The sequence below is a fragment of the Dreissena polymorpha genome, chromosome 1 (genome assembly GCF_020536995.1).
Source record: "Dreissena polymorpha isolate Duluth1 chromosome 1, UMN_Dpol_1.0, whole genome shotgun sequence".
In the NCBI taxonomy this organism is placed as follows: Eukaryota; Metazoa; Mollusca; class Bivalvia; order Myida; family Dreissenidae; genus Dreissena; species Dreissena polymorpha.
In genome coordinates, this window is record NC_068355.1 from 45,069,985 (window position 1) to 45,092,484 (window position 22,500).

Consider the following 22,500-nt stretch of genomic DNA (forward strand, 5'->3'; position numbering starts at 1 on the left):
CATTAAATGCTTTATATTGATTAATGTGAACATTTGACCCAAAAAGCTTCAGTAAAAACAAACAAGAATAAAATTTAAGAAAGAAAACAAGATATGTGTTTGTCAGAAACACAATGCCCCCTATTGCGCCGCTTTGAAATAAAATGTCAATATATCATTCAGAAGGTTTAGAAATGATCGCCCTTTTAAAGCTTATTAATTCCCTTGGATTGTATTTTTTTTACTTTTGACCTTGAAGGATGACCTTGACCTTTCACCACTCAAAATGTGCAGCTTTATGAGATACATATGCATGCCAAATATCAAGTTGCTATCTTCAATATCACAAAAGTTATGGCCAATGTTAAAGTTTTCGGACGGACGCACAGACTGACAGACGGACACAAGGAAAACCATTTAGGATGTATTCTTGTATACACCATTACCTCTACAAAACTTGGACATCTGTTTCAATGGAGAAAAGGACATCCCATAGCAGTTTCTAGTGAAGATACGACCACCTGAACTCTGGAATCCTGGAAGGGCCCGAGGACCTGAACTAAACATCCTCTGACTGCTGCGTGTTGACTTAGCTCTTGAAGGTACTTTCCTCTCCTTGCTTGCACTATAATCGTTAGCCTTACCATCCTGCGCAGGCTTGTCTCCCCTGCATTGGGCTTCACATCTCTTACGCTGCCTCCTGTGCCTTGAAAAAGAAATATAGTGATTATAAAGAATTAAGTAATTAATGAGAAAAATATCAAGGTACCAGGTATTTAAGTTATTTTTGCAACAAGTTCTTTTATATGATCACTAAATCAAATAATTATCAAATTTTACACTGAAATCAATTAATGTCATTTTTAAGCAGCCTATATATGAGCTTAGTTCTGAGAAGACTAGGATTTCAAATGGCCTTCACCTTCGTTGACCTCTGACAAGCCTGTTTCATCCTCCTTGATTTCTGTGACCTTGACCATGGATTTCAGCAGAGGTTTGTTCACCTCTGCGTCGGACACTCTTGGTCGCTGGTTTCTCTCATCCATGTCTGCATGTTGTCCACCCTCTGTCGGTCATACTGCTTGTACATCTTCGCCATGCGAAGCTTGAAATCCTCATAAGCAACCTACATTCAAACAATACATGAAGTGTAATTGATATTCATGCAAAAATGTCTGCTTTTAGCCCAAAAATTATCCTCAATGCCTTGACAGTATTAAAAGCAATAAAAATAATCACTATTTGGTGAAGTTCAATTTGATCTCATTCCCTAGTTTTGATCCCACCAGACCTCAAAAATGTTAAAAAATTGGACAAGTCACAACTGATGATGGACGAAAAACACATCAAATCCCCTTGAACATGATATGAGCACAAAAAACACACACAAATTCAGTGCAAATATTCCTTAACTCCTGCAGACATGTTGGTAAACTAAGTCTAGCTCCATGATTAAGTACAACCACAGATAACCAAAGTTTTTAACTCCACAAAAGCATGATATTTCAAAACAATGGAGCCACGCTATGGTTAAAGAGTGCATCCCAGATTAGCATATGCATTCTGCACAGGCTAATCAGTGAAAACACTTTCCACTGTTATTGATTTTGTTATTTTTTCATTAAAAGGAAGTCTCTCCTAAACAAGCATCTAGTGTAAGCGGAAAGTGTAATCCCTGATTGTCTTGTGTTGACTGCACAGGCTAATATGAGACAACACATGTGCAACAAGCCCCTTTTTCTCATAGCGAGGTTGAATGAGCTGTTCCCATTGCCAGTTGCACAACTTGGAGTGCAGGATAAGGAGTATGTCAATCTAGACCCTCCAGCCGCCGTACTCAAACTTGATGGCATGGTGGAGCAGCATACGGAAGAGCGTCATCACCATCTCTGTAACCTTGTGATGGTGCTGGGTCTGGGGGTACAAGTACACCATTGAGTACAGCAAGTCCTGCCACACTGACATCTGCAGGACAGTTCTGTAACAGAAAACAATGTTGCCAAACTCTTGGAAAATCAGGCACAATGCATGTGCGTTAAGTGTCATGCCGGTTTAGCCTGTGCAGTCCACATAGTCTATTCAGGGATGACTTTTTTCCGCATCGACTGGATTTGAGTTTAAATGGAACTTTCTTTAAAAACACTATAACATATAAGTAGAAAGTGTACTCCAAGATAAGCCTGTGCAGTTTGCGCATATGCATTAAGCCCTGTTTTCCCTGAGAGTGTATAAATTAGCAGTGTGGATCTTTTCTTTTATTGAAAATACAGTTGATTTCAGACATGTATCTGCTGATTACTTGACAAGTGAGTCAGAAGACAATATTCTGAAAAAAACTTAGCAATTTTTCTCAATTTTTGAGATGAGTTTAATAATCATGGGCACTTTGGTGTTCACATAGGTATTTTTTCATTAGCGCAATGTCGGGTAATTCCGACAGTCGTCTAATTTCGACACTTTTCGCAATATTTATCAGACCTGTCATAAATCATCATCATCCCGTATGATTTCGTTGTAAAATGTGACGTAGTTGGTGTTGTGACGTCACCAGATAACATCTCTCTATCAAACGTCTCGCTGATTGCATGTAAGTGAGTCATTTAAAATACGTACATTGTATTACTTAGAGAATTTGTATAGCGTTATGAGCTTCGCTAAGGGAGATTACATAATTGTCAATTACGTCCCTTCAGGATTTCGCTGTATTTCTGGCATTTGTACAAGTTCTAGTATAAAATTTGTTTCACTTGACCTTGTATTTGTGTTTGAATAGTGCCAAGCGTTTGTTAAACTATGATTTGTGGGGTGTCGAAATTATCCTCCGATTTTATACGATGGTGGGTAATTTCGACACTCCAAATGTTTTCAAGCATTCCCAGCGCATATGGAAAGATAGATTTGTTAAATAGAATTACATGTACTCTTTAAATGGTTGACGCAGCTTATTGAATATTATATTTAGCTCTCTCTATATCTTGTCAAGCAGATTATATAAAATTAGAGCTTTTTAAAGATTGTGAAGGTAATTAATTAATGAAAATGTATTTTTTTTTACTTAATTATATCGTTAATTGGATCAACTGTGATCACCGCGGATGCTGCGCAACCACCGTAAACACCTGTCTGCGAGGGTCATTCACGCGTTTTAAATGTACACGTAGAAAAGAAAATCATATACATGTGTACTACATGTAGATATTATATGTATGTGCACACGTATGCACTTAAATTTGTACAGTACCTAACGTCGGAAACGTGAATAAAGCGTTTAGATGATCAATACTATTAACTCTTAATGACAATACCAAATATTTCGCGAGATATTTTAACTTTAGTTGAAATTCACAACGAAACTTTTATGGGAAATCAAATGATCTCAATGTTGTACTCGCTACGAAATTTTTATTTACAAATAAATACACCCACGCCATTTTTCGCGCGCTTTTTATCAGGACAAAGAAATTCATTTATTTTATCTAGAAGTTGCTTACCGAAAATAGCTGTACCCGGCGCGTGCAAACCGTGTAAGGTGATTTTCGCATGTTGTAATACAACTGTATTGTTTGGGGGCTTACACGTATTTCATCAAACCTTTAAATAGAATCATATGCCGAAATTCATTTGGTACTTTCGAAAATTGCGAACGTTTATGTTTATGACATTCTTGAGCACTCTTATCGTCTATATTACCCTCACATAATTTGCTTTTAAAACGGAAATCGGGCGTATATGGGATTATCGAGTATAAATGGATAAAGATGGGAGAAGTTGCAGGTATTCGATAGATACAGTTGACACATATGTATCGGAGGCGTTTTATTGTCGCCAATATATTTTAAATACTTATCACATCCTTTCGACCAGCATGGACATAAAAATAGAATTTATTTATTCATTATCACTTTTAAATGAAAGGGATCAATTCAATACGTTTATGTTCAATTATATGTAGCGAACACGATGAACACCGCGGTAGATATTATATATTATATATTAACACTAGACATTACAGAGATCGTGAAATTCTATTAATTGAGAGATACAATGTAAATAACTGATTAAAACAGTTGTTGAAAATTAATACAAAGACAAGTGTCGAAATTAGCCGCTAATTGTCGAAATTAGCCGCTTACTGTCGAAATTACACTCCGCTGCATTTAGTTAAATCGCTCGAAGTTTTGAGTTATGCCGGCAACGATAATAACGTTCGTTAGCAAATATCAACAAGTCAAAACGGTGTTTTTCGTTAAGTTTGGGCACTTGTAGGGTAATTTCGACACATCAGGACTAAATCAAATTTTACTCTTAAGGTGTCGAAATTACCCGACTTTGCTCAATTAGCCCGAATCAAAACTGAGCTTCAAGAGGAATATGTAGGTATTTTTTAACCTGAGCTCTGAGATTGTTCGTGCGTTAAACGACGTTCTCAATGCTAAGCTGAGTGGATACTCAAATCTCATCTTAACTGAGCTAAAAAATTGAGAAGATTCATGATATTGGGCCCTACAGGACTGTCTTCAACAGACCAAGATCTTCAGCAACATTCTGCATTATGTCTCTAAGACTAAATATTTTGGATCAGAAAGGTTCCTGTACTCACCTCATGTTTTCCTTGTTATTTGTGCATAGAATAGTGAGGTTGGAGAGGAAGGTGCGTTTGACCTCCATCACATTTGTGGTCGACTGTCTGATCATTGTTGCAATCACCTTCAGAAGAGCTGAAAAGTATGAACACTTTTACAATTTTGAAGAAAATATTAATTTTATGAATGGATTTATACTTGCCTGATGAAATATACATAAGGATTATATCTCTGTTAAGCATCAACAATCCGCTGTGCTAAAAATAGCACTCACGTGATTACAATCATCACGTGGTTAAACGCATGAGCGATTCCTATCCACCTGTAAACCCCAGTTTTATTTCCAGTGTTAATGCATCAACACCGCATGGGAACACGTTCATTGTGTATCGTTGTTTTTCTGTTTTTAAACGGGCATTTTTTGTGCAAGGTTGGATATTTATGTGCTATTATTTGGAATAATAAGTGTTTTAATATGGCGAATGCTTTATTGGACAAGGAAAAATCGCCGTTTCACGAATTTTCAATGGAGGACGATTCAGCCAAGGTAGAATCGGTACGTTCACATCTTTCTCACTCGACGAAACCGAAATCTTCACATACTCCTAGGGCAAGTAGGAGGTTGTTCAGGGCATCGGTAGAATATACTTTTAATAGTTACATCTTTTTTAAGTTGGATTCTCTTTACATTTTTGCTACTGAATATTAAAATCACTTATTTCAATGTTGTTAAGTTTATCTTGAACAAATTGGTAAAGAACTATAAGATGTTACTACATACCAAATTTGGTAGCCCTAGGCCCAATGGTTATGGACAGGGAGATTTTTTAAAGTTTGCACAAAAGAGGCTTTATATAAGCATGTTCAGTTTGTGACCCCGGGGCAGGGTCAAATTTGAGCCCAGGGGAATAATTTGAACAAATTTGATAGAGGACTATAAGATGTCACTACATACCAAATTTAGAAGCCCTAGGCTCTATAATTATGAACATAAAGATTTTTAAAGTTTGCACAAAATAGGCCTTATTTAAGCGTATATTAATTTTTGTGACCCCCGGGTCAGGGTCAAATTTGACCCCAGGGGCATACTTAGAAAAAAAATTGGTAGAGACCTTTAAGATTTTAATACATACCAAATTTGGTAGAAATAAGCCCAATGGTTATGGACAAAAGGATTTTTAAAGTTTGCACAAAATAGGCCCAATATAAGCATATCTTCAATTTTGTGACCCTTGGGGAACAGTCAAATTTGATCCAAGGGGCTTAATTTGAACAAACTTGGTAGAGGACTATTAGATGTCACTACATACCAAATTTGGTAGCCCTATGCCATACGGTTATGGACAAGAGGTTTTTAAAGTTTGCACAAAATATGCCTTATTTAAGCGTATGTTCATTTTTGTGACTCCTGGGGCAGGGTCAAATTTGTCCCCAGGGGAATAATTTGAACAAACTAAGTAGAGAACTATTAGATGTCACTACACACCGAATTTGGCAGTCCTAGGCCCAACAGTTATGGACAACAAGATTTGTAAAGTTTGCACAAAATAGGCTTTATATAAGCATATGTTCATTTTCGTGACACGTGGGGCAGGGTCAAATTTGACCCCAGGAGCATAATTTGAACAAATAAAGTAGAGAAATATTAAATGTCACTACATACCAAATGTGGTAGCACTAGGCCCAATGGTTATGGACAAGAAGATTTGAGTTTGCACAAAATAGGCTTTATATAAGCATATGTTCAATATATTGACCCCCAGTGCGGGGTAAAATTTGAAAGAGGTTCACCCCAGGAACATTTGTGAGAAGTTTTATCAGAATTGGACTTGTAGTTAAGGAGAAGAAGATGCTTAAAGAAAAAGTTAACGCACGGACGCACGCACAACGGATACAAGACCATGACATAAGCCCCGCTGGTCTCTGGCAAGTGGAGCTAATAAGAAACAAGAGGGCATGAAAGGTCCAAAGTCGCTCACCTGAGATAACAAGATATTATTAGGACAAATCTTCTGACCAAGTTTCATGAAGATCAGAAAATAAATGTTGCCTCTAGAGTGTTAACAAGGTTTTACAATAGCCATATAAGGAAAAACGCCCCGCCGCCTGGCGGCCATGTTTTTCAACCAACCTGCATCATTTTCGAACTCTATTAAGATATTATTGAGATGAATATTCTGACCAAGTTTCATGAAGATCAGACAATAAATGTGGCCTCTAGAGTGGTAACAAGATTTTACTATAGCCATATATAGCCATATAAGGAAAAATGCCCCGCCCCTTGGCAGCCATGTTTTTCAAACAAACGTTACCATTTTCGAACTCATCCAAGATATCATTGAGACCAATCTTTGGACCAAATTCAAATTTCCTGAAGATTCGACAATAAATGTGGCCTTTAGAGAGTTAACAAGGCAAATGTTGATGCTGCACAACGCACAACGGACATCGCAGGACGGACAAAAGGCGATCACAAAAGCTCACCATGAGCAATGTTGTGCTCTGGTGAGCTAAAAACACACCAGTTTCAATAATTCACACTTTATAAACTTTCAATCACAGATTTCTTCACAAAACATGCAGACATCAACCAGCTCAAGTGTATCTGTCCACGACGTTTCTGTTCTGCCCATACAGAGGTATAGATGATCTTCCAAAACAGCTGACCCGTCTGTGGGCTGAAGATGAAGATGGCTCCATTGATGGGCTTTGTCGTCAGGTTACCCTCAAATGTCTGAAACACTATCACCGCATTTCATTATCTTGATAGCAGGTTTAGCAGTGCTCATTGTGAGCTCAGGTAGCTCGGAGGAGTAGAGTTGCAGCCCCTTGCGGATCCTCTGCCTGAGCATGTACAGGGCCGGGTTGGCCTTCATTGATCTTGGCCATGGCCTGTTGGATGAGAGGCTTGGAACCCGGGAACCAGTTGCCATACGCACTGAAATACAGGGCGCACATGTTCAATCATTTAAGTCGCACAATAATTTTTTTTCGTGAAGTGTTGCCCAGATTAGCCTGTGTGGACTGCAATTCCTTAAACCCTCTTTTCACAGAGTGGGACTCATTTACTTCTTACACATTCTCAACTTTCACCACTTAGAATTCTCATTTTGACCCTTTTTTAAGGCCTTAAATTACACACTTTTTTTACTATATTCTAGTTATGAAGGCTTCATTTGCAACCCTAAGAACATTATCAGCAACAAACAGCATAAAACCTGAACAGCCTGCAAGTAAGTTATGGATGTATCAATTTTCACTTTGCTTCTAGGAGCAAAAGGTTAAGTGCAAACTTTATTAATCATAATAAGTATACCAATTAATCCAGGCTTATAATAAAGTTATTAGCAATTTCTTTGTATTGCATAGAAAGCATCTCTAAGTGAAATGAAATTGGAAGTAATATCCAGCATAATAAGCATATGCAAACATTTACACTTATGAAAGTAAACATACAGAATTTGATACAAGGGCAAGCAAAGGTTCACCTGTGCAAGTTGTAAGCCAGATCAATGCCTATGAGCACGCCGGTAGGTGAGGGGTAAATACTCATGTTGTCTGCATGTAGTCAAGGAACTTGGCTCTCGTGTACCTCTCAATGTTGTGGGAATCATAATCACCCCAACGCAGCTGAATGCCTAGCCAGTACTTCTGGGTAGTAGCGTTATCCATTACATCCCTAATAAAACAGTGGTGCATTAAGTCAAATACAAACAAGAGCACTGCATAACGGGTGCCACGCTCGGCTGCAGGTGCAGTTGTGAATACATGAAAGCTTGTCGGATTATTTTTTTTAAAGGTCACAGTGACCTTGACCTTTGACCTAGTGACCCCAAAATGGGTGTGGCATGTAGAACTAATCAAGGCGCAGCTACATCCCAAGTTTCAAAGTTCTAGGTTGAAGCATTTTGATTTAAGAGACAATGTTCAAAACCTTGGCAAAATGTAAAGGTTTTAGCACGACATGGAACAACATGACCAGCTGGCTATGACAATACCACGGGTTTTCTCCGAAAACAGCCGCGTTAAAAATGGTATATATTAATGCAAGACTTGTTACTGTAAAATTGGGACATGTGTATTCACTCCAATATTTTTTACATACTGTAACAAACATCCTAAACTATTAACTGCAAAAATTGTATTCATAACAATTTACAACTATAATTGTTCAATGATTTACCAAACAACTCCACTAATCAGTTTTCCACATGGAAATGCATCGACTTTGAGTCAGCAAGCAGTGAAGGCTCAGAGATGCTCCACTTGTATGCAGCAAAGAACAGAATGTCAGCGCAAGAGCTGTTTATCTTATAGGACTTGCGGGGGTGGATGGTCTCCTTCTGCACGGTCTCTATCTCAAGGGCGTCCAACTCCTGGTCAAACACCTGGCAGCACATAACACAAATGAGCCTTATGCATGAGCTTTAAGTGTCGTCCCACATTAGCCTGTTCAGTCTGCACAGGCTAATTAAGAAAGACACTTTCTGCTTTTATTGCATTTATTAGTTAAAGGAAGTCTCTTTTTTTAGAGGAAAATCAAGTTTAGGATCAAATGTACTAATGACAAGAATAATGTTGAAAAAGTATTTGCTACAGCAGGAATACAAATAAGTAGCCCACACAAGCTCTTGCCCATTAAAATTTTGCTGGGCCTCGAGATGTGCTTGAAAAATGAAAATGCCTTCTATATTTGTGGTGAATGAACAAATATGGGTACAAATGTTCAAAATATGTGCTTTTTTTATGCTTTTCAGTAATTTATAGAGAAATATCAGTGAATTAAATGTGATAATTTTATTGTTTCAAACAGTGAAAATTAAACTAAAATGGCTGAACACTTTTTAATAACAGAACTGCATAAACCCTAAGAAATAGTAGCCAAATTAAATGCACGGGGACCATATTCACCAACCCATTCCTAGACTTAAGAACACAAAATAGACTTAGAACCAAGAAAAACACATCCAGCGTTTGAATATATACAGACTTCCACTGGTGATTATGTCACTAACAAATGTTCTACAAGATTAATGATGTAGATAGAAGTGGTTAATGCCAAGTTTGACTCAAATTTAAAGCAATTCTTGAATATTCTAATTTAAAGAATATTCTGTATTCTTAGATATAAGTCTAAGAATTGTTTGGTGAATACGGGCCCTGATCCTACGAGTGTTCCACCTAGGATCTGAAAAGGGCAGGGGGGGCTTTTTTGTCAAAAGGGCACTTACGAGCACGTGGTCGAATCTGGAATGTTTCCTGTGCATATTAATTTTTATGTTATTAAAAATTGTCAGAATATATTATTCCCATAATTATTAAACCATGCAAATAAAATGTCTACAATAAGGAATAAATTGATAACAATGTAATAAAATATTTATAAATTATCATATGCCAAAACAAGAAATGTGTTTGTCAGAAACACAATGCCCCCTATTGCGTCGCTTTTAAATCAAATTTTAATATATCATTTGGCAGGTTTAGAAATTATCTCCCTTTTAAAGCTTATAACTTCCCTTGGATTGTTTTTTTTTACTTTTGACCTTAAAGAATGACCTTGACCTTTCACCACTCAAAATGTGCAGCTGCATGAGATACACATGCATGCCAAATATCAAGTTGCAATCTTCCATACATGCCATAATTTTTTAGGTCCAAAGCAGGACATTCCATAAAAAATTGTCGGGACATTTGACCAAAAAGCGGGACACCTAAAACGATTTATCATTCCACCTTTACTGTAGTCAGTATAGTACTAACAAATACTCTTGATACTTTTATTCAAGACATAAAACATCTGATATGAAGCATGGAATCTAAAACATAACAATAACAGTTTTATAAAATAATACAATAGCAAATAACGAGGATAATATTCATCTTTTTAGAGTACAAAATCTAGAACATTACGACAACAATACTCATTATATTACTTTCAATAGCAAACATTAACGCAGGGGAGGCTATCCAGTACACTGAAAGTACGGGTTACATTAAACTATCTACCGAACAGTTACATCAGTTACACACGGAATGCGCGACCGTACACATTTCCGAGGTAGGTTTTTGGTGGAAGCAAACCGTCTTTGTGTTCATTTTAACTCTCAACAACGCCTCAACCGTTTTTACACCAACAAAAACAAAAGGACAAAAGAAGTCTATGGATGCTTTACTCGAATTATTTTTCTCTAATGTTAATAATCATATTTTGTTTTCTTCTTATATACACAGATTAAACTGAATTGTGAATTGTCAGGCGCTGTATTGGGGTAGTGTCAAACTGTCATGAATCACAACACGTTGTTTTTATTACAATAACACAAAACAAGATGGGTACCACTTTTACTGTTTGTTGGGATGATTTTTTAAGCATGTATCCATGCGCAGTTTGTTACTTGTCAATTGTCGTGGCTTAATTGGAGTAGGGTCAAACTGTCATGCGTAGCACCTCGTGTTTTTTAGCTTAATTGGAGTAGGGTCAAACTGTCATGCATAGCACCTCGTTGTTTTTATTACAATTACACCCAATTACACTAGACAGGATGGGTATCACTTATTGGACTGTTTGTTGCGATTTTGGTATATTGCACATTCGGATTATCCCGCTATTTTGGAACTAAACATTGAATGTAAAAGACTCATTACTGGCGTAGAGTTCATTTTACAAAACAATTGTTTTGTAAACCGTTTCAAACAAATACAAAAATAAACACATTTTCAACATTTATTTCATTATAATACAACTATCGATAGCAATAAGCGAACACTATCTTGAAGACCACCATGGTGTGAATGCCTGATGAAATCAATAATTAGCCGATAAATCGCTGATAAGGTGTCATAAACAACACTGGTACACACGATAAGTAGAATCAGATTGTTAATTGGGGGCAATAAAGGAATTAGCGGGGGTAAGTGTTAGCGAAACAGAGCTTGAATAGCGAATTTTATTGGGAACCTATAGACCTTACATCGTTTTTTTACGAATGTCGGGACAAAGTGTCTCATATCGGGACGGCGGGACAAAGGGCCCAAAAGCGGGACTGTCCCGCCGAGATCGGGACGTATGGCATGTATGCAATCTTCAATGTTAAAGTTTTCTGACATACGCACAGACTGACAGACGGACAGTTCAACTGCTATATGCCACCCTACCGGGGGCATAAAAAGCAGGGTGTTCTGGTTTTATGCTGTTTGTACAAAGCCATTTTCACTTTGCTTCTAAGTGGCAAAGGGTTAAACAATAACTCTGATGTCACTTGGAATATTCACTTAATGTTTATGAATTAAGTCAACATTATTATGAATTGTTTTGGTAAGTCAACCACTTTGCATATTGTTTCGTAAAAAAAGGGCACATTATAAATTAGAATAGTTCAAATAGTAAACAGACACAATTGAACAAATTCATTTTAGAATTGAAATACTTTCTAGGCAAGAGTTGATTATTTTGGTAATAAGCAACAGTTTGTTTTTATCATTTGCATTTATCAAACTATAGGAACTCAAATCTTTTTGTTCTTGCCACAATTACCAACACTTTGCTGGAAATGATTTCTTAAATATAAGATAAAACATAAATTATCCTTACATTAGCCATGTTTATTGTGGGTGACCACTAGAGAGTGAATCTTCTGTTAGGAATCTGGTTGAGACCAGATCTCTGTGCATTCATGGATTCCTCAAAACCGCTTGTTTTTTCCCTGTAACATACAACAATATAGGCCATTGTAATATCATGTGCAAAACCATCTTGACAACAAATTTAAATTTGCTCTATATTCAGTATACATGTCATTTTATTACACTAGCAATCCTTGCAAAGAAAATTAAACAAGCAAATTTGTTGAATTGATATCCCCCGCCATTATGCTTCTGGACACAAAAGTGTTATATTTGACACTCAAAAAAGCATTTTTTCAAGATACAAAGGGCCATAACTCCGTTATTAACAGATGGTGTACAATGCCATTTGGCGTGCATCATCCTCTTATCCATATATATACTAATACCAAGTTTCAATAAAATCCGCCAAAACACTTCCAAGATATGGCTCCAGACAGACGGACGGACAACGCCAAAACAATATCCCTCTGCCTATGGCGGGGAATAACAATTGCATTATTGCAGATATTAAACTGTGGTAAACACAACCTAAACTGTGTCACAATATTATAGACTGTGAAAGTTGAAAACCTTTTGTCATTTTTTAAATGAAGGATAATACACATGAACAGCATTGAATGATAATAAAGAATTCCTGCAAAAGTGATTCTTGTAAAGTGAAGGAGAATGCCTTTTGAAATGTTTGTCTCCATAGAAAGACGGACAGACAGTAAGGCAGACAGATATATGGACAGACAAACATAGTGATTCCAATTCACACGCTGAAATGCTTAACAGAGGAAATGATTATCTGCTTAAAGTGTATTTAAACAATCATGATTAAATGAAAGTCTGTGTTTAAAAGGGGCATCTTTGTTATTTTCAATATATGGTGATATAAATTGAACATACAAAGCTTAATACAATGATCAACAAAGCCTGCAAGCTTAACAAGAGCTGTCAGAGGACAGCGCGCTCGACTATTAGAGTGCTTGACAGTATAACGTAAGCCATCATGGGGAAATTGTTCATATTAAATAATTTATAAGACGATATTTCAAAAATAAAACAAGGAAAAAAAACATTTATTTTTAATTTTTTTTTTTTGGGGGGGGGGGGGGGGTAGGGGGGTGAGAGGGGGGGGGGGCTAATTTATAAGATGATGTTTAAAAAAAAAAAAAAAATTTTGGGGGGGTAGTGGGGTGGGGGGAGGGTGGTGAGAGGGGGGTATACTGTGGGGTGTGGTAATTTATTAGACGATGTTTAAAAAAAAATTGTGGGGGGTAGTGGGGGGGGGGAGGGTAGGAGGGGGTGGGGGTGAGAGGGGGGTATAATGTTGGGTGTGGTAATTTATGAGACGATGTTTAAAAAAAAAAAATGGGGGTGGGGGGGGTAGGGGGGGTTGGGGGGTGAGAGGAGGGTATAATGTGGGGTGGGTAATTTATTAGACGATGTTTAAAAAAAAAAATGTGGGGGGTAGTGGGGGGTGAGGGTAGGGGGGTGGGGGTGAGAGGGGGGTATAATGTTGGGTGTGGTAATTTATGAGACGATGTTTAAAAAAAAAATTGAGGGGGGGAGGGGGTTTGAGGTTGGGGGTGGGGGGTGGGAAGATTCTGGTAGGGGCAAGGGGTATTGTTTTGGGTGGAATCAATTGTGGTATTCAGGTAAGTGTTGTTTTGTCAAAGCAATAATAAAATGTGATCATAAATAAAGAAGTTATGGCAATTTAAGCAAAAGGTTCAATTATCTAAGTGTAAAAGGGGCCATAATTATGTCAAAATGCTTGATACAGTAGTCTGCTCTCGTTTATAGGTTGGGGTCATGTTGGTAAACAAGTATGCAACATATAAAAGCAATATGTCAAAGGATATAGGAAATATTTGGGGAAGTACGCAAACTTTAACATAGATTTATCAATAATATGCATATTCTAAGTATAAAAGAGGCAATAATTAAGACAAAATGCTTGATAGAGTTGTCTGCTCTTGTTTATAGGTTGGGGTGATGTTGGTAAACAAGTATGCAAAATATAAAAGCAATATGTCAAGGGACAATGAAAATAAATGGGGTAGTACGAAAACTTTAACATTTGCTGCATATTCTAAGTGGAAAAGGGGCCATAATTATAACAAAATGCTTGATAGAGTTGTCTGCTCTTGTTTATGGGTTAAGGTCATGTTGGTAAACAAGTATGCAAAATATGAAAGCATTATGTCAAGGGAGAAAGAAAATTATTGGGGTAGTACGAAAACTTTAACATTTGCACGCAGACGCTAACGCTAACCCCGACGCCGGGGTGAGTAGGATAACTCTACTATATATATTTCATATATAATAGTCAAGCTAATAATGTAAGTAACAAAATGTTACAAACAGAATGCATCACATTTGCGTCTTTGGACAGAAAGACAAACAGACACAATTCCAGTATACCCTATTTACTTCATAACTGGGGGCTTAATACACTTATGAGCTATAATTGCTGTAATATTGCTAACTTACATTAATTTGTAAAAAAAGAGATGTGTTTGTCAGAAACACAATGCCCCCTATTGTGCCGCTTTGAAGCCATAAATTTGACCTTTGACCTTGAAGCATGACCTTGACCTTTCACCACTCAAAAAGTGCAACTCCATGAGATACACATGCATGCCAAATATCAAGTTGCTATCTTCAATATTCAAAAGGTTATGACCAAACTTTAATGAAGGTAAAAGTTTTAGGAAAGAAAAATACAATAATATTTGAACTTTGACCATGAAGAATGACCTTGACTTTGACTTTTCACCACTCAATATGAGCAGCTCCGTAAGATACACAAGCATGCCAAATATGAAGTTGCTATCTTTAATATTGCAAGTTATCAAACTTTAACCAAGTTTAAAGTTTTGGGACACAAGCAATGAATGAGTGAATGAATGACAGACAGACAGGCCAAAAACAATATACCCCCGATCTTTTGATCCGGAGGCATAAAAATAGAAGCAGAACAGAAAACGGCCTAAAGCAAAAGAAAATGCAGCAAGAAAACCTGCCATCTTATCATTAATCTTTATACCATTGTTACAAGCCACTAACCAGAAGATTCCCTCCTAGGTAGGGAAGTATGTGCCCTTGAAGAGCGTGTGTTCCAGTATTCCCTCCACCCTTCCGAGGGCCTGGATCATGTCTGTGCGGTAGTTGTTCAAGTTCCACAGCTTACCATCGTGGCGCTGGTGGGTCCACCAGAAGGGATTCTGCTTCAGAACCTGCAAATAACATGATCACTTTAGAAACATATACCCTGAAGCAGTAATATTTGCAGCATGTTTCAATGAAATAATGTCTGTTCTTTTCATAAATTCTTATTTTATTTTTAGAAGCACATTACATCCTGATGATTTTGTGTTAATGTTTGGTTTGTCAGATAAATACATTTCTTGTCAAATAGATACATTGAACATGTCTGACCCAATCAAATATTATAATTAATACCTTTTTCAAACCACAAAATGGTGCAAAATGTTGAAAACAAATCTTTATAGCTCAAGACGATACCAGCATCCTTAGCATAACATTACATAGAATAGGTAGATCCCCAACCTGGTAAGCCTTGAACTCTGTGTGCACTCTCCAACCCTTGTCATACATGAGTGTGTGTCTGTCCTTCTGGAAAAGGGTGTTGATACAAGGGATGCCTTGGTCCCAACTGTCGTCCAGGTCCTCTAGGGTCAGACGCCTGCAAATGCATTAGCACAGAGTGTCATCCGAGATTAGCCTCCAGGGTTCGCAACTATTAATTACTTCCTGCTTTTATTGTTCTTTTAGTTCAGAAAAAATCTATTTTTTGTGTAAATCCAGTTTAAGATTGCACAGGCTATTAAATCACAGACGACACTTTCCGTTTTTTTTTTTGTATTATTAGATTACAGGAAATAATTCTTAGCTTAAATCCAATTCAGAAGACTTCACAGGCTTATCTGAGACAACACTTACCATATGCATTAAGCTGTGTTCCCAGAGTGAAGCTAATATAGACATGTACAACACTCATGCACTATCCTCATGTACATACATACACTTACTGACCACACATAGAAATCATGCCTGCAGTTATAATTTATCTTTAAAATACTATTTAGCAAGCAAATAACTTTTTTAACATGCATATCCTGCAAAACAATTGAGGCAATGCATATAATTACAATTCCTGGCCTTAAACCAAATATTCCTTTAATAAAAGACTACCTTAAACCAAATATTGAGGTCGCCATTGTGTAATGGATATGGTGTCCGCCTAGCGACCGTAAGGTCATGGGTTCAATCTCCACCATGAAAGCGTTCTTTAGATCTCTCCCAAAGACACCAAGAACTGGTTTTAGGCCAAAGAAATGGACTCGACAGCATTTATATAAGCATCAGGCTTTCGATGCAATTGAGCTAAAATAAAAAGGTTTAAACTAAACCAAATATTCTTTTAGAAGACAGAGCAAGTTATTTATAGTAATTTGCATACTTAGGTTCAAAGAAAGAGTTGTATGCCTTTCTTTCCAAACATAAGTACATAAACAACAGCTCCAGCTTTAAACTGCTGATGTGTTATCCGTACAAACGATGTGACTAGTTGTATACCTGTTCTGTGCATTTTCCTCCTGCCTCTTGAGGGCCTACTCAGCCCAGACTCTCTGGGAGTCAATGAACTTGCTCTCCCATGGCATTATGTACCTAGACATAATATAATCAAACTAAAGATCAATATATGTTTGTATAAATATGCGCACAAATTGGTTTTGAGTGGCATATAAACAACAATATACAAATGAATTTATATGAATGAATACACAATTTAGTATATTCAGAGGTGTTATTTTGGAATGAAAATCCTTTACCATCCATACCGGGTTCATCAAAACTCTTCACTTTAAAATACATTGAAACAATCAGAGAACTTTTTTTTGAAAAGCAATCTTGGCATTCATAAGGCTGATATTGCCTGGATGGAGGAAGAAATTACAACCCTGATTATGCTTCATATACTTAAAATTCCACAAACAAATATGGTTGCATATAAAATAAAACAAGAGCACTGCATAACGGGTGCCACGCTCAGCTGCGAAAGCTTGTCAGAATTTTGTAATGTATTTTTACAAAATAAAAGGTCAGTGACCTTGACCTTTGACCTAGTGAAAAATGGGTGTGGCATGTAGAACTTATCAAGGTGCACCTTCATATGAAGTTTCAAAGTTGTAGGTGGAAGCACTTTGATTTTAGAGCCAATGTTAGGGTTTTAGCGCGACGCCGGCGGATGACACAACACGACGAGCTGGCTACAACAATACCTTGGGTTTTCTCCAAAAACAGCCTCGCTAATAAGAAAATAAAATAATACAAGGGACAAAATTGTCACAAAACTAGGTTTTCATAGTGCAAAAATAGTCTGATAAAGGGAAACAACTCAAACTGAACTTTTGAACTGAACAAACAAAATCAACCCCCTTTGTAAGTTTGTTTCAAAATAAATCTATTTTTAGTTGTGGTGATTTGACCTTGGAGATATTGACGTGATTCTTTTGTGTGACACACCGTGCCATGATGGTGAACAAATGTGCCAAATGATTTTAAAATCTCACAATGAATGACATAGTTATGGCCTGGACAAGCTCATTTATGGCAATTTTTGACCTTTGAACTCAAAGTGTGACCTTGACCATAGAGATATCGATGTAATTCTTTCGCGAGACACACTGTCTAATGATGGTGAACAAACTTGCCAAATGATTTTAAAATCTCACAATGAACGACATGTTATGGCCCGGACAAGCTTGTTCCGCCCGCCAGCCTGCCGACATTCGCCAATCTAATAACCAGTTTTTTCCTTCGGAAAACCTGGTTAAAAAGGGAATATATGCCAACAAATGACTTTTTTAAATTGACCCAAAATGTTCGACCTTGTACCATAATACAATATCATGAAAATGTTTGATGATCAATACACAAGTTCAAAGATCACAGATGTCCCCATTTTATTTACTGAAACCAGAATAATGTGTTGTGTGACAAATAGGTGAACATTTGATACACCATATATGTACCAGTTCTTTGTAATTGTTTCTGCCTATAGAGCCTATCTAACTTATGTGACATAGACTTTTAACCAAGAAACATAGTTGGTGCATACAAAATGACATCTTGAAATGATGAAACATTTCACCATTCACTATGAAGAAATCAAAATAACTGTTGCACAAACGTCTGTTATCACTTGTACCACATAAGGACTATGAACCTACTTTCCTTTGCTAACTTCAACTTTGAAAAGAATTTTACTTGACACATCACATACAATTTAAAAGTCCACTGTGACCTTGACCTTGAAGTAAGCAACATGGTAATGAACGCAACACATCACCTTTAAATATATTTATAATGTGTGACAATTTATTTCAAAATCTCTAAATGCACAACAAAGTTATGAGCCAGACACGCACATGTACTTGGACTATAAACATATAAAGACTATTGAAAAGCTGTCCTATCTGACATTGACATTGAAACGAGCAACACAGTTGTTGAACAAGACATGTCATCTTGATATGATGATCATTTATGCCTATTTATTTTTAAATCCCATACAAAACAACAAAATTATCAGCCAAACAAAAAATTTCCCACAAAGACAAACACACACACACGGACAGGGGTAACACTATATGCTCTTATAAAATAATCATAACACAGAAATACTAAAATAACATGTCTGAGTTCAGAGAAATATTATATTACTAATGTTCTAATTACAAATATGTAATTTATACAAGGGCTGTTTGTAAAACATGCATGCCCCCCATATGGGCTCTCAGTTGTAGTGACAGCCATTATGTTTTTTGTCACTGTGACCTTGACCTTTGACTCAGTGACCTGAAAATCAATAGGGGTCATCTGCCAGTCATGATGATCAATGTACCTATGAAGTTTCATGATCCTAGGCATAAGCGTTCTTGAGTTATCATCCGGAAACCATTTTACTATTTATGGTAACCATGACCTTGACCTTTGTCCTAGTGACCTGAAAATCAAAATGGGTCATCTGCGAGTCATGATCACTCTACCTATCAAGTTTCATGATCCTAGGCAAAAGCGTTCTTGAGTTATCATCCGGAAACCATTTTACTATTTCGGGTCACCGTGACCTTGACCTTTGACCTAGTGACCTGAAAATCAATAGGGGTCATCTGCGAGTCATGGTCAATCTACCTATCAAGTTTCATGATAAGCGTTCTTGAGCTATCATCCGGAAACCATGTTACTATTTCGGGTCACTGTGACCTTGACCTTTGACCTAGTGACCTGAAAATCAATAGGGGTCATCTGCGAAGTCATAATCAATCTACCTATCAAGTTTCATGATCCTAGGCCTAGTGTTCTTGAGTTATCATCAGCCATTTTACTATTTTGGGTCACTGTGACCTAGACCTTTGACCTAGTGACCTGAAAATCAATAGGGGTCTTCTGTGAGTCATGATCAATGTACCTATGAAGTTTCATTATCCTAAGCATATGCGTTCTTGAGTTATCATCCGGAAACCATTTTACTATTTCGGGTCACCGTGACCTTGACCTTTGACCTAGTGACCTAAAAATTAATAGGGGTCATCTGCGAGTCATGATCAATGTACCTATGAAGTTTCATGATCCTAGCCCCAAGCGTTCTTGAGTTATCATCCGGAAACCATCTGGTGGACGGACGGACGGACCGACCGACCGACATGTGCAATATACCCCCTCTTCTTCGAAGGGGGGGATAAAAATGTGCATACAATTATGATTCATTTAAACGAACATACACAACTATACATTATGTTTAGTCCGCACACATTGAAAATTCTAATAAAGGTTCACACACAGGCCTGTTTTAAAACTGTACACAATTACCTGTACAAGTTAGGAATAAGTTGATCATCGTCAAGTGATATCCCGATCGGAAGTGTGTGATGCCAACATCAGTCTGCTTGGACCAGCGCAGGTCAGACTGAGGGTTCAGCACGTGGCCCATACTCAGCATGCCCAGACCTGAACATGGGGGCAGAATGAGTTGTGTTCTGAGAAAACTAGGCATAATGCATGTGCGTAAAGTGTCGTCCCAGATTAGCCTGTGCAGTCCGCACAGGCTAATCAGGGACGACACTTTCCGCCTAAATTGGTTTTTTCTAAGAGACTTCATTTGAACGAAAAATATCATAAAAGCGGAAAGTGTCATCCCTGATTTGCTAATCTGGGACGACACTTTACGCACATGCATTATGCCCAGTTTTCTCAGAACACGTCTCAAATGCATGTCCATAGTATAGCTGTGTTTTTCACGAGCTAAGAGTTTAGTCAACCATCACTGATTTTTGTTCAACTTTGAGAAAACTAACATCAACTTTTTCCATGCTGAAACCCATTTCAGTTACAAGATTTGTTCACTGGCTATTCCCAAATGTTTAACAATTAGAAGCCAGAAAGTACTCAATAATGATTTAGTTAAGTTTCGAAAGCAAATATTTAAACTTTTTAAATGTTCATAGAGGAAATTAAAAGATTTATATAAGAATATATCGGTTTTTTTTATTATCCAGGCATTACAAAATTACTCCATTATGTTCATAGTTCTACTGCAGTACCCACCTCCATGCTCCTTGGGTGTGTAGAACACAACAGGGGGCAACCTGCTGGGCATTTTAGAGTGGAGGCCGATCTTGATTCTGGTCTGGATCTTATTTTCACATTTCATCAGCATGTCCAGTAACTCCTGTGTGTTGACAATGGCATCTCGGAAGTAAGTCATCAGGCCAATCAGGGCAGTGTTCCACTTGTTGACAATCTGTTAAACATGCATGTTTTTGAAATCATGTTTGATGAGTATTAAGACAGAAATTCACATCTATTTATACACGCTCTAAAGAAACTGAATAAATCGCTTATAGCTTAAAAGCATTTTGTTTTTCAGCTGTTATGTGTTAATGTTTATCACAGAAGTGTTATGTATTTTATATCAATATAAATTAAAGCTATTTTTTCCACTGATGTCTTGCAATACTATGCTTGCTTATATTAAATACCTTTGTAAATGTGGTAGAGCCCGAGGCCATTAGTATGTCTGACCCGGTAATGAAACTTGTTCATGGAGTCATCACATAAGAAACACTGGGCAGTCCTCTCCTTTGTCACCTAGTGCAATGTGCATGCAAATATATGTGATAGTTTACTTGAATATAACAAGTGAATCTGCATGAAACCAGCAATAAAAGCTAAGGTGCAAGTCAAAACCCTCGCAATAGGATTAAACACTTGGTATTTATATTGCTAGAAATAAATTAATCTTGAGCTGTCTTTTTTCTTTCAAATCTACACTTGAAGATGATGGCATTTGAAGTTGCTATGGAAAGATGTGTTATAAGTTTGCTCCACTACATTTCATGCAGAAGTGCAAACAGACTGACAAAGTGACTCAAATATACCCCCGAAGTTAATGACTCTAATTTTCATAACAGCACTAAACATAAGGCTGACGGCGACAAAAAAGCTTCCTACCTCATTCTGCAGGTTCCAGACACCATCTGTGTGAGTGAACTCCTCATGGGTGGTGCGACAATTGGGCAGTATACGACACTCAAAGCCACATATGTTGAACAGCAGGTTGGGGTTGTCCTTGCTATACACTGACACAAAACTGCCGTCCCACTCAATGGTCACAGAGCGTGGCAAACAGTTTTTGATGTACCAGAACACTGCTCGGCCCCTGAAACATCACATTGAGCTGCACTCCAAGAATACAGGGTTTTTATACATGTGCATTAAAGGTCATCCTAAATGCACAGGGACAATACTTTATGTTAAGGTTGCCCATGATAAGTTTGTGCCGACTGCATGGGGTGACATTGCAGACACATGTACTAAACAAGATGTGTTTGTGAAACACTATGTCCCGCACCCATACATTGACCTTTGACCTTGAAGGATGACCTTGATCTTTCACCACTTAAAATGTGCAGCTCCATGAGATACACATGCATGCCAAATATGAAGTTGCTATCTTCAATATTGCAAAAGTTATGGCAAATGTTAAAATTTGACGCAAACAGACCAACAAACAGACAGGGCAAAAAACAATATGTTCCCGAGTATAGACTGGGGAACATAAAAATACAGAAAGCAACAAAAACACTTAATTGAATAACGTCAAGTATTAAGATAATACAGAAATGTTCAGTTGCTCACAGGTTGACATCGTGTTTCATGAGCCTCATCCTGGAGTCCCTGGGCCAGCACTTCTTGTTGTTGTATCCCACGATGTTCTCATTGTTTGGGT

The 22,500-nt window shown here is 37.4% G+C and overlaps 3 protein-coding genes and 1 pseudogene across 3 annotated transcripts in view; 1 reads left to right on the top strand and 3 right to left on the bottom strand.

Moving 5' to 3' along the window:
* LOC127865114 (gamma-tubulin complex component 6-like) overlaps positions 1 to 682 on the bottom strand; it is a 28,630-nt gene extending 27,948 nt beyond the window's left edge. For both annotated transcript variants that reach the window (XM_052405023.1, XM_052405022.1), the window contains exon 1: positions 426 to 682. The gene's annotated coding sequence lies outside the window, so the exon portion shown is untranslated. The remainder of the gene's footprint in view (positions 1 to 425) is intronic.
* LOC127865074 (E3 ubiquitin-protein ligase UBR4-like) overlaps positions 1 to 22,500 on the top strand; it is a 171,075-nt gene that overhangs the window by 86,002 nt on the left and 62,573 nt on the right.
* The window catches only part of LOC127871123 (uncharacterized), a 138,274-nt gene that overhangs the window by 27,948 nt on the left and 87,826 nt on the right, over positions 1 to 22,500 (bottom strand). The window lies entirely within an intron of this gene.
* Positions 969 to 22,500, bottom strand: part of LOC127868033 (pre-mRNA-processing-splicing factor 8-like) — a 30,211-nt pseudogene continuing 8,679 nt past the window's right edge.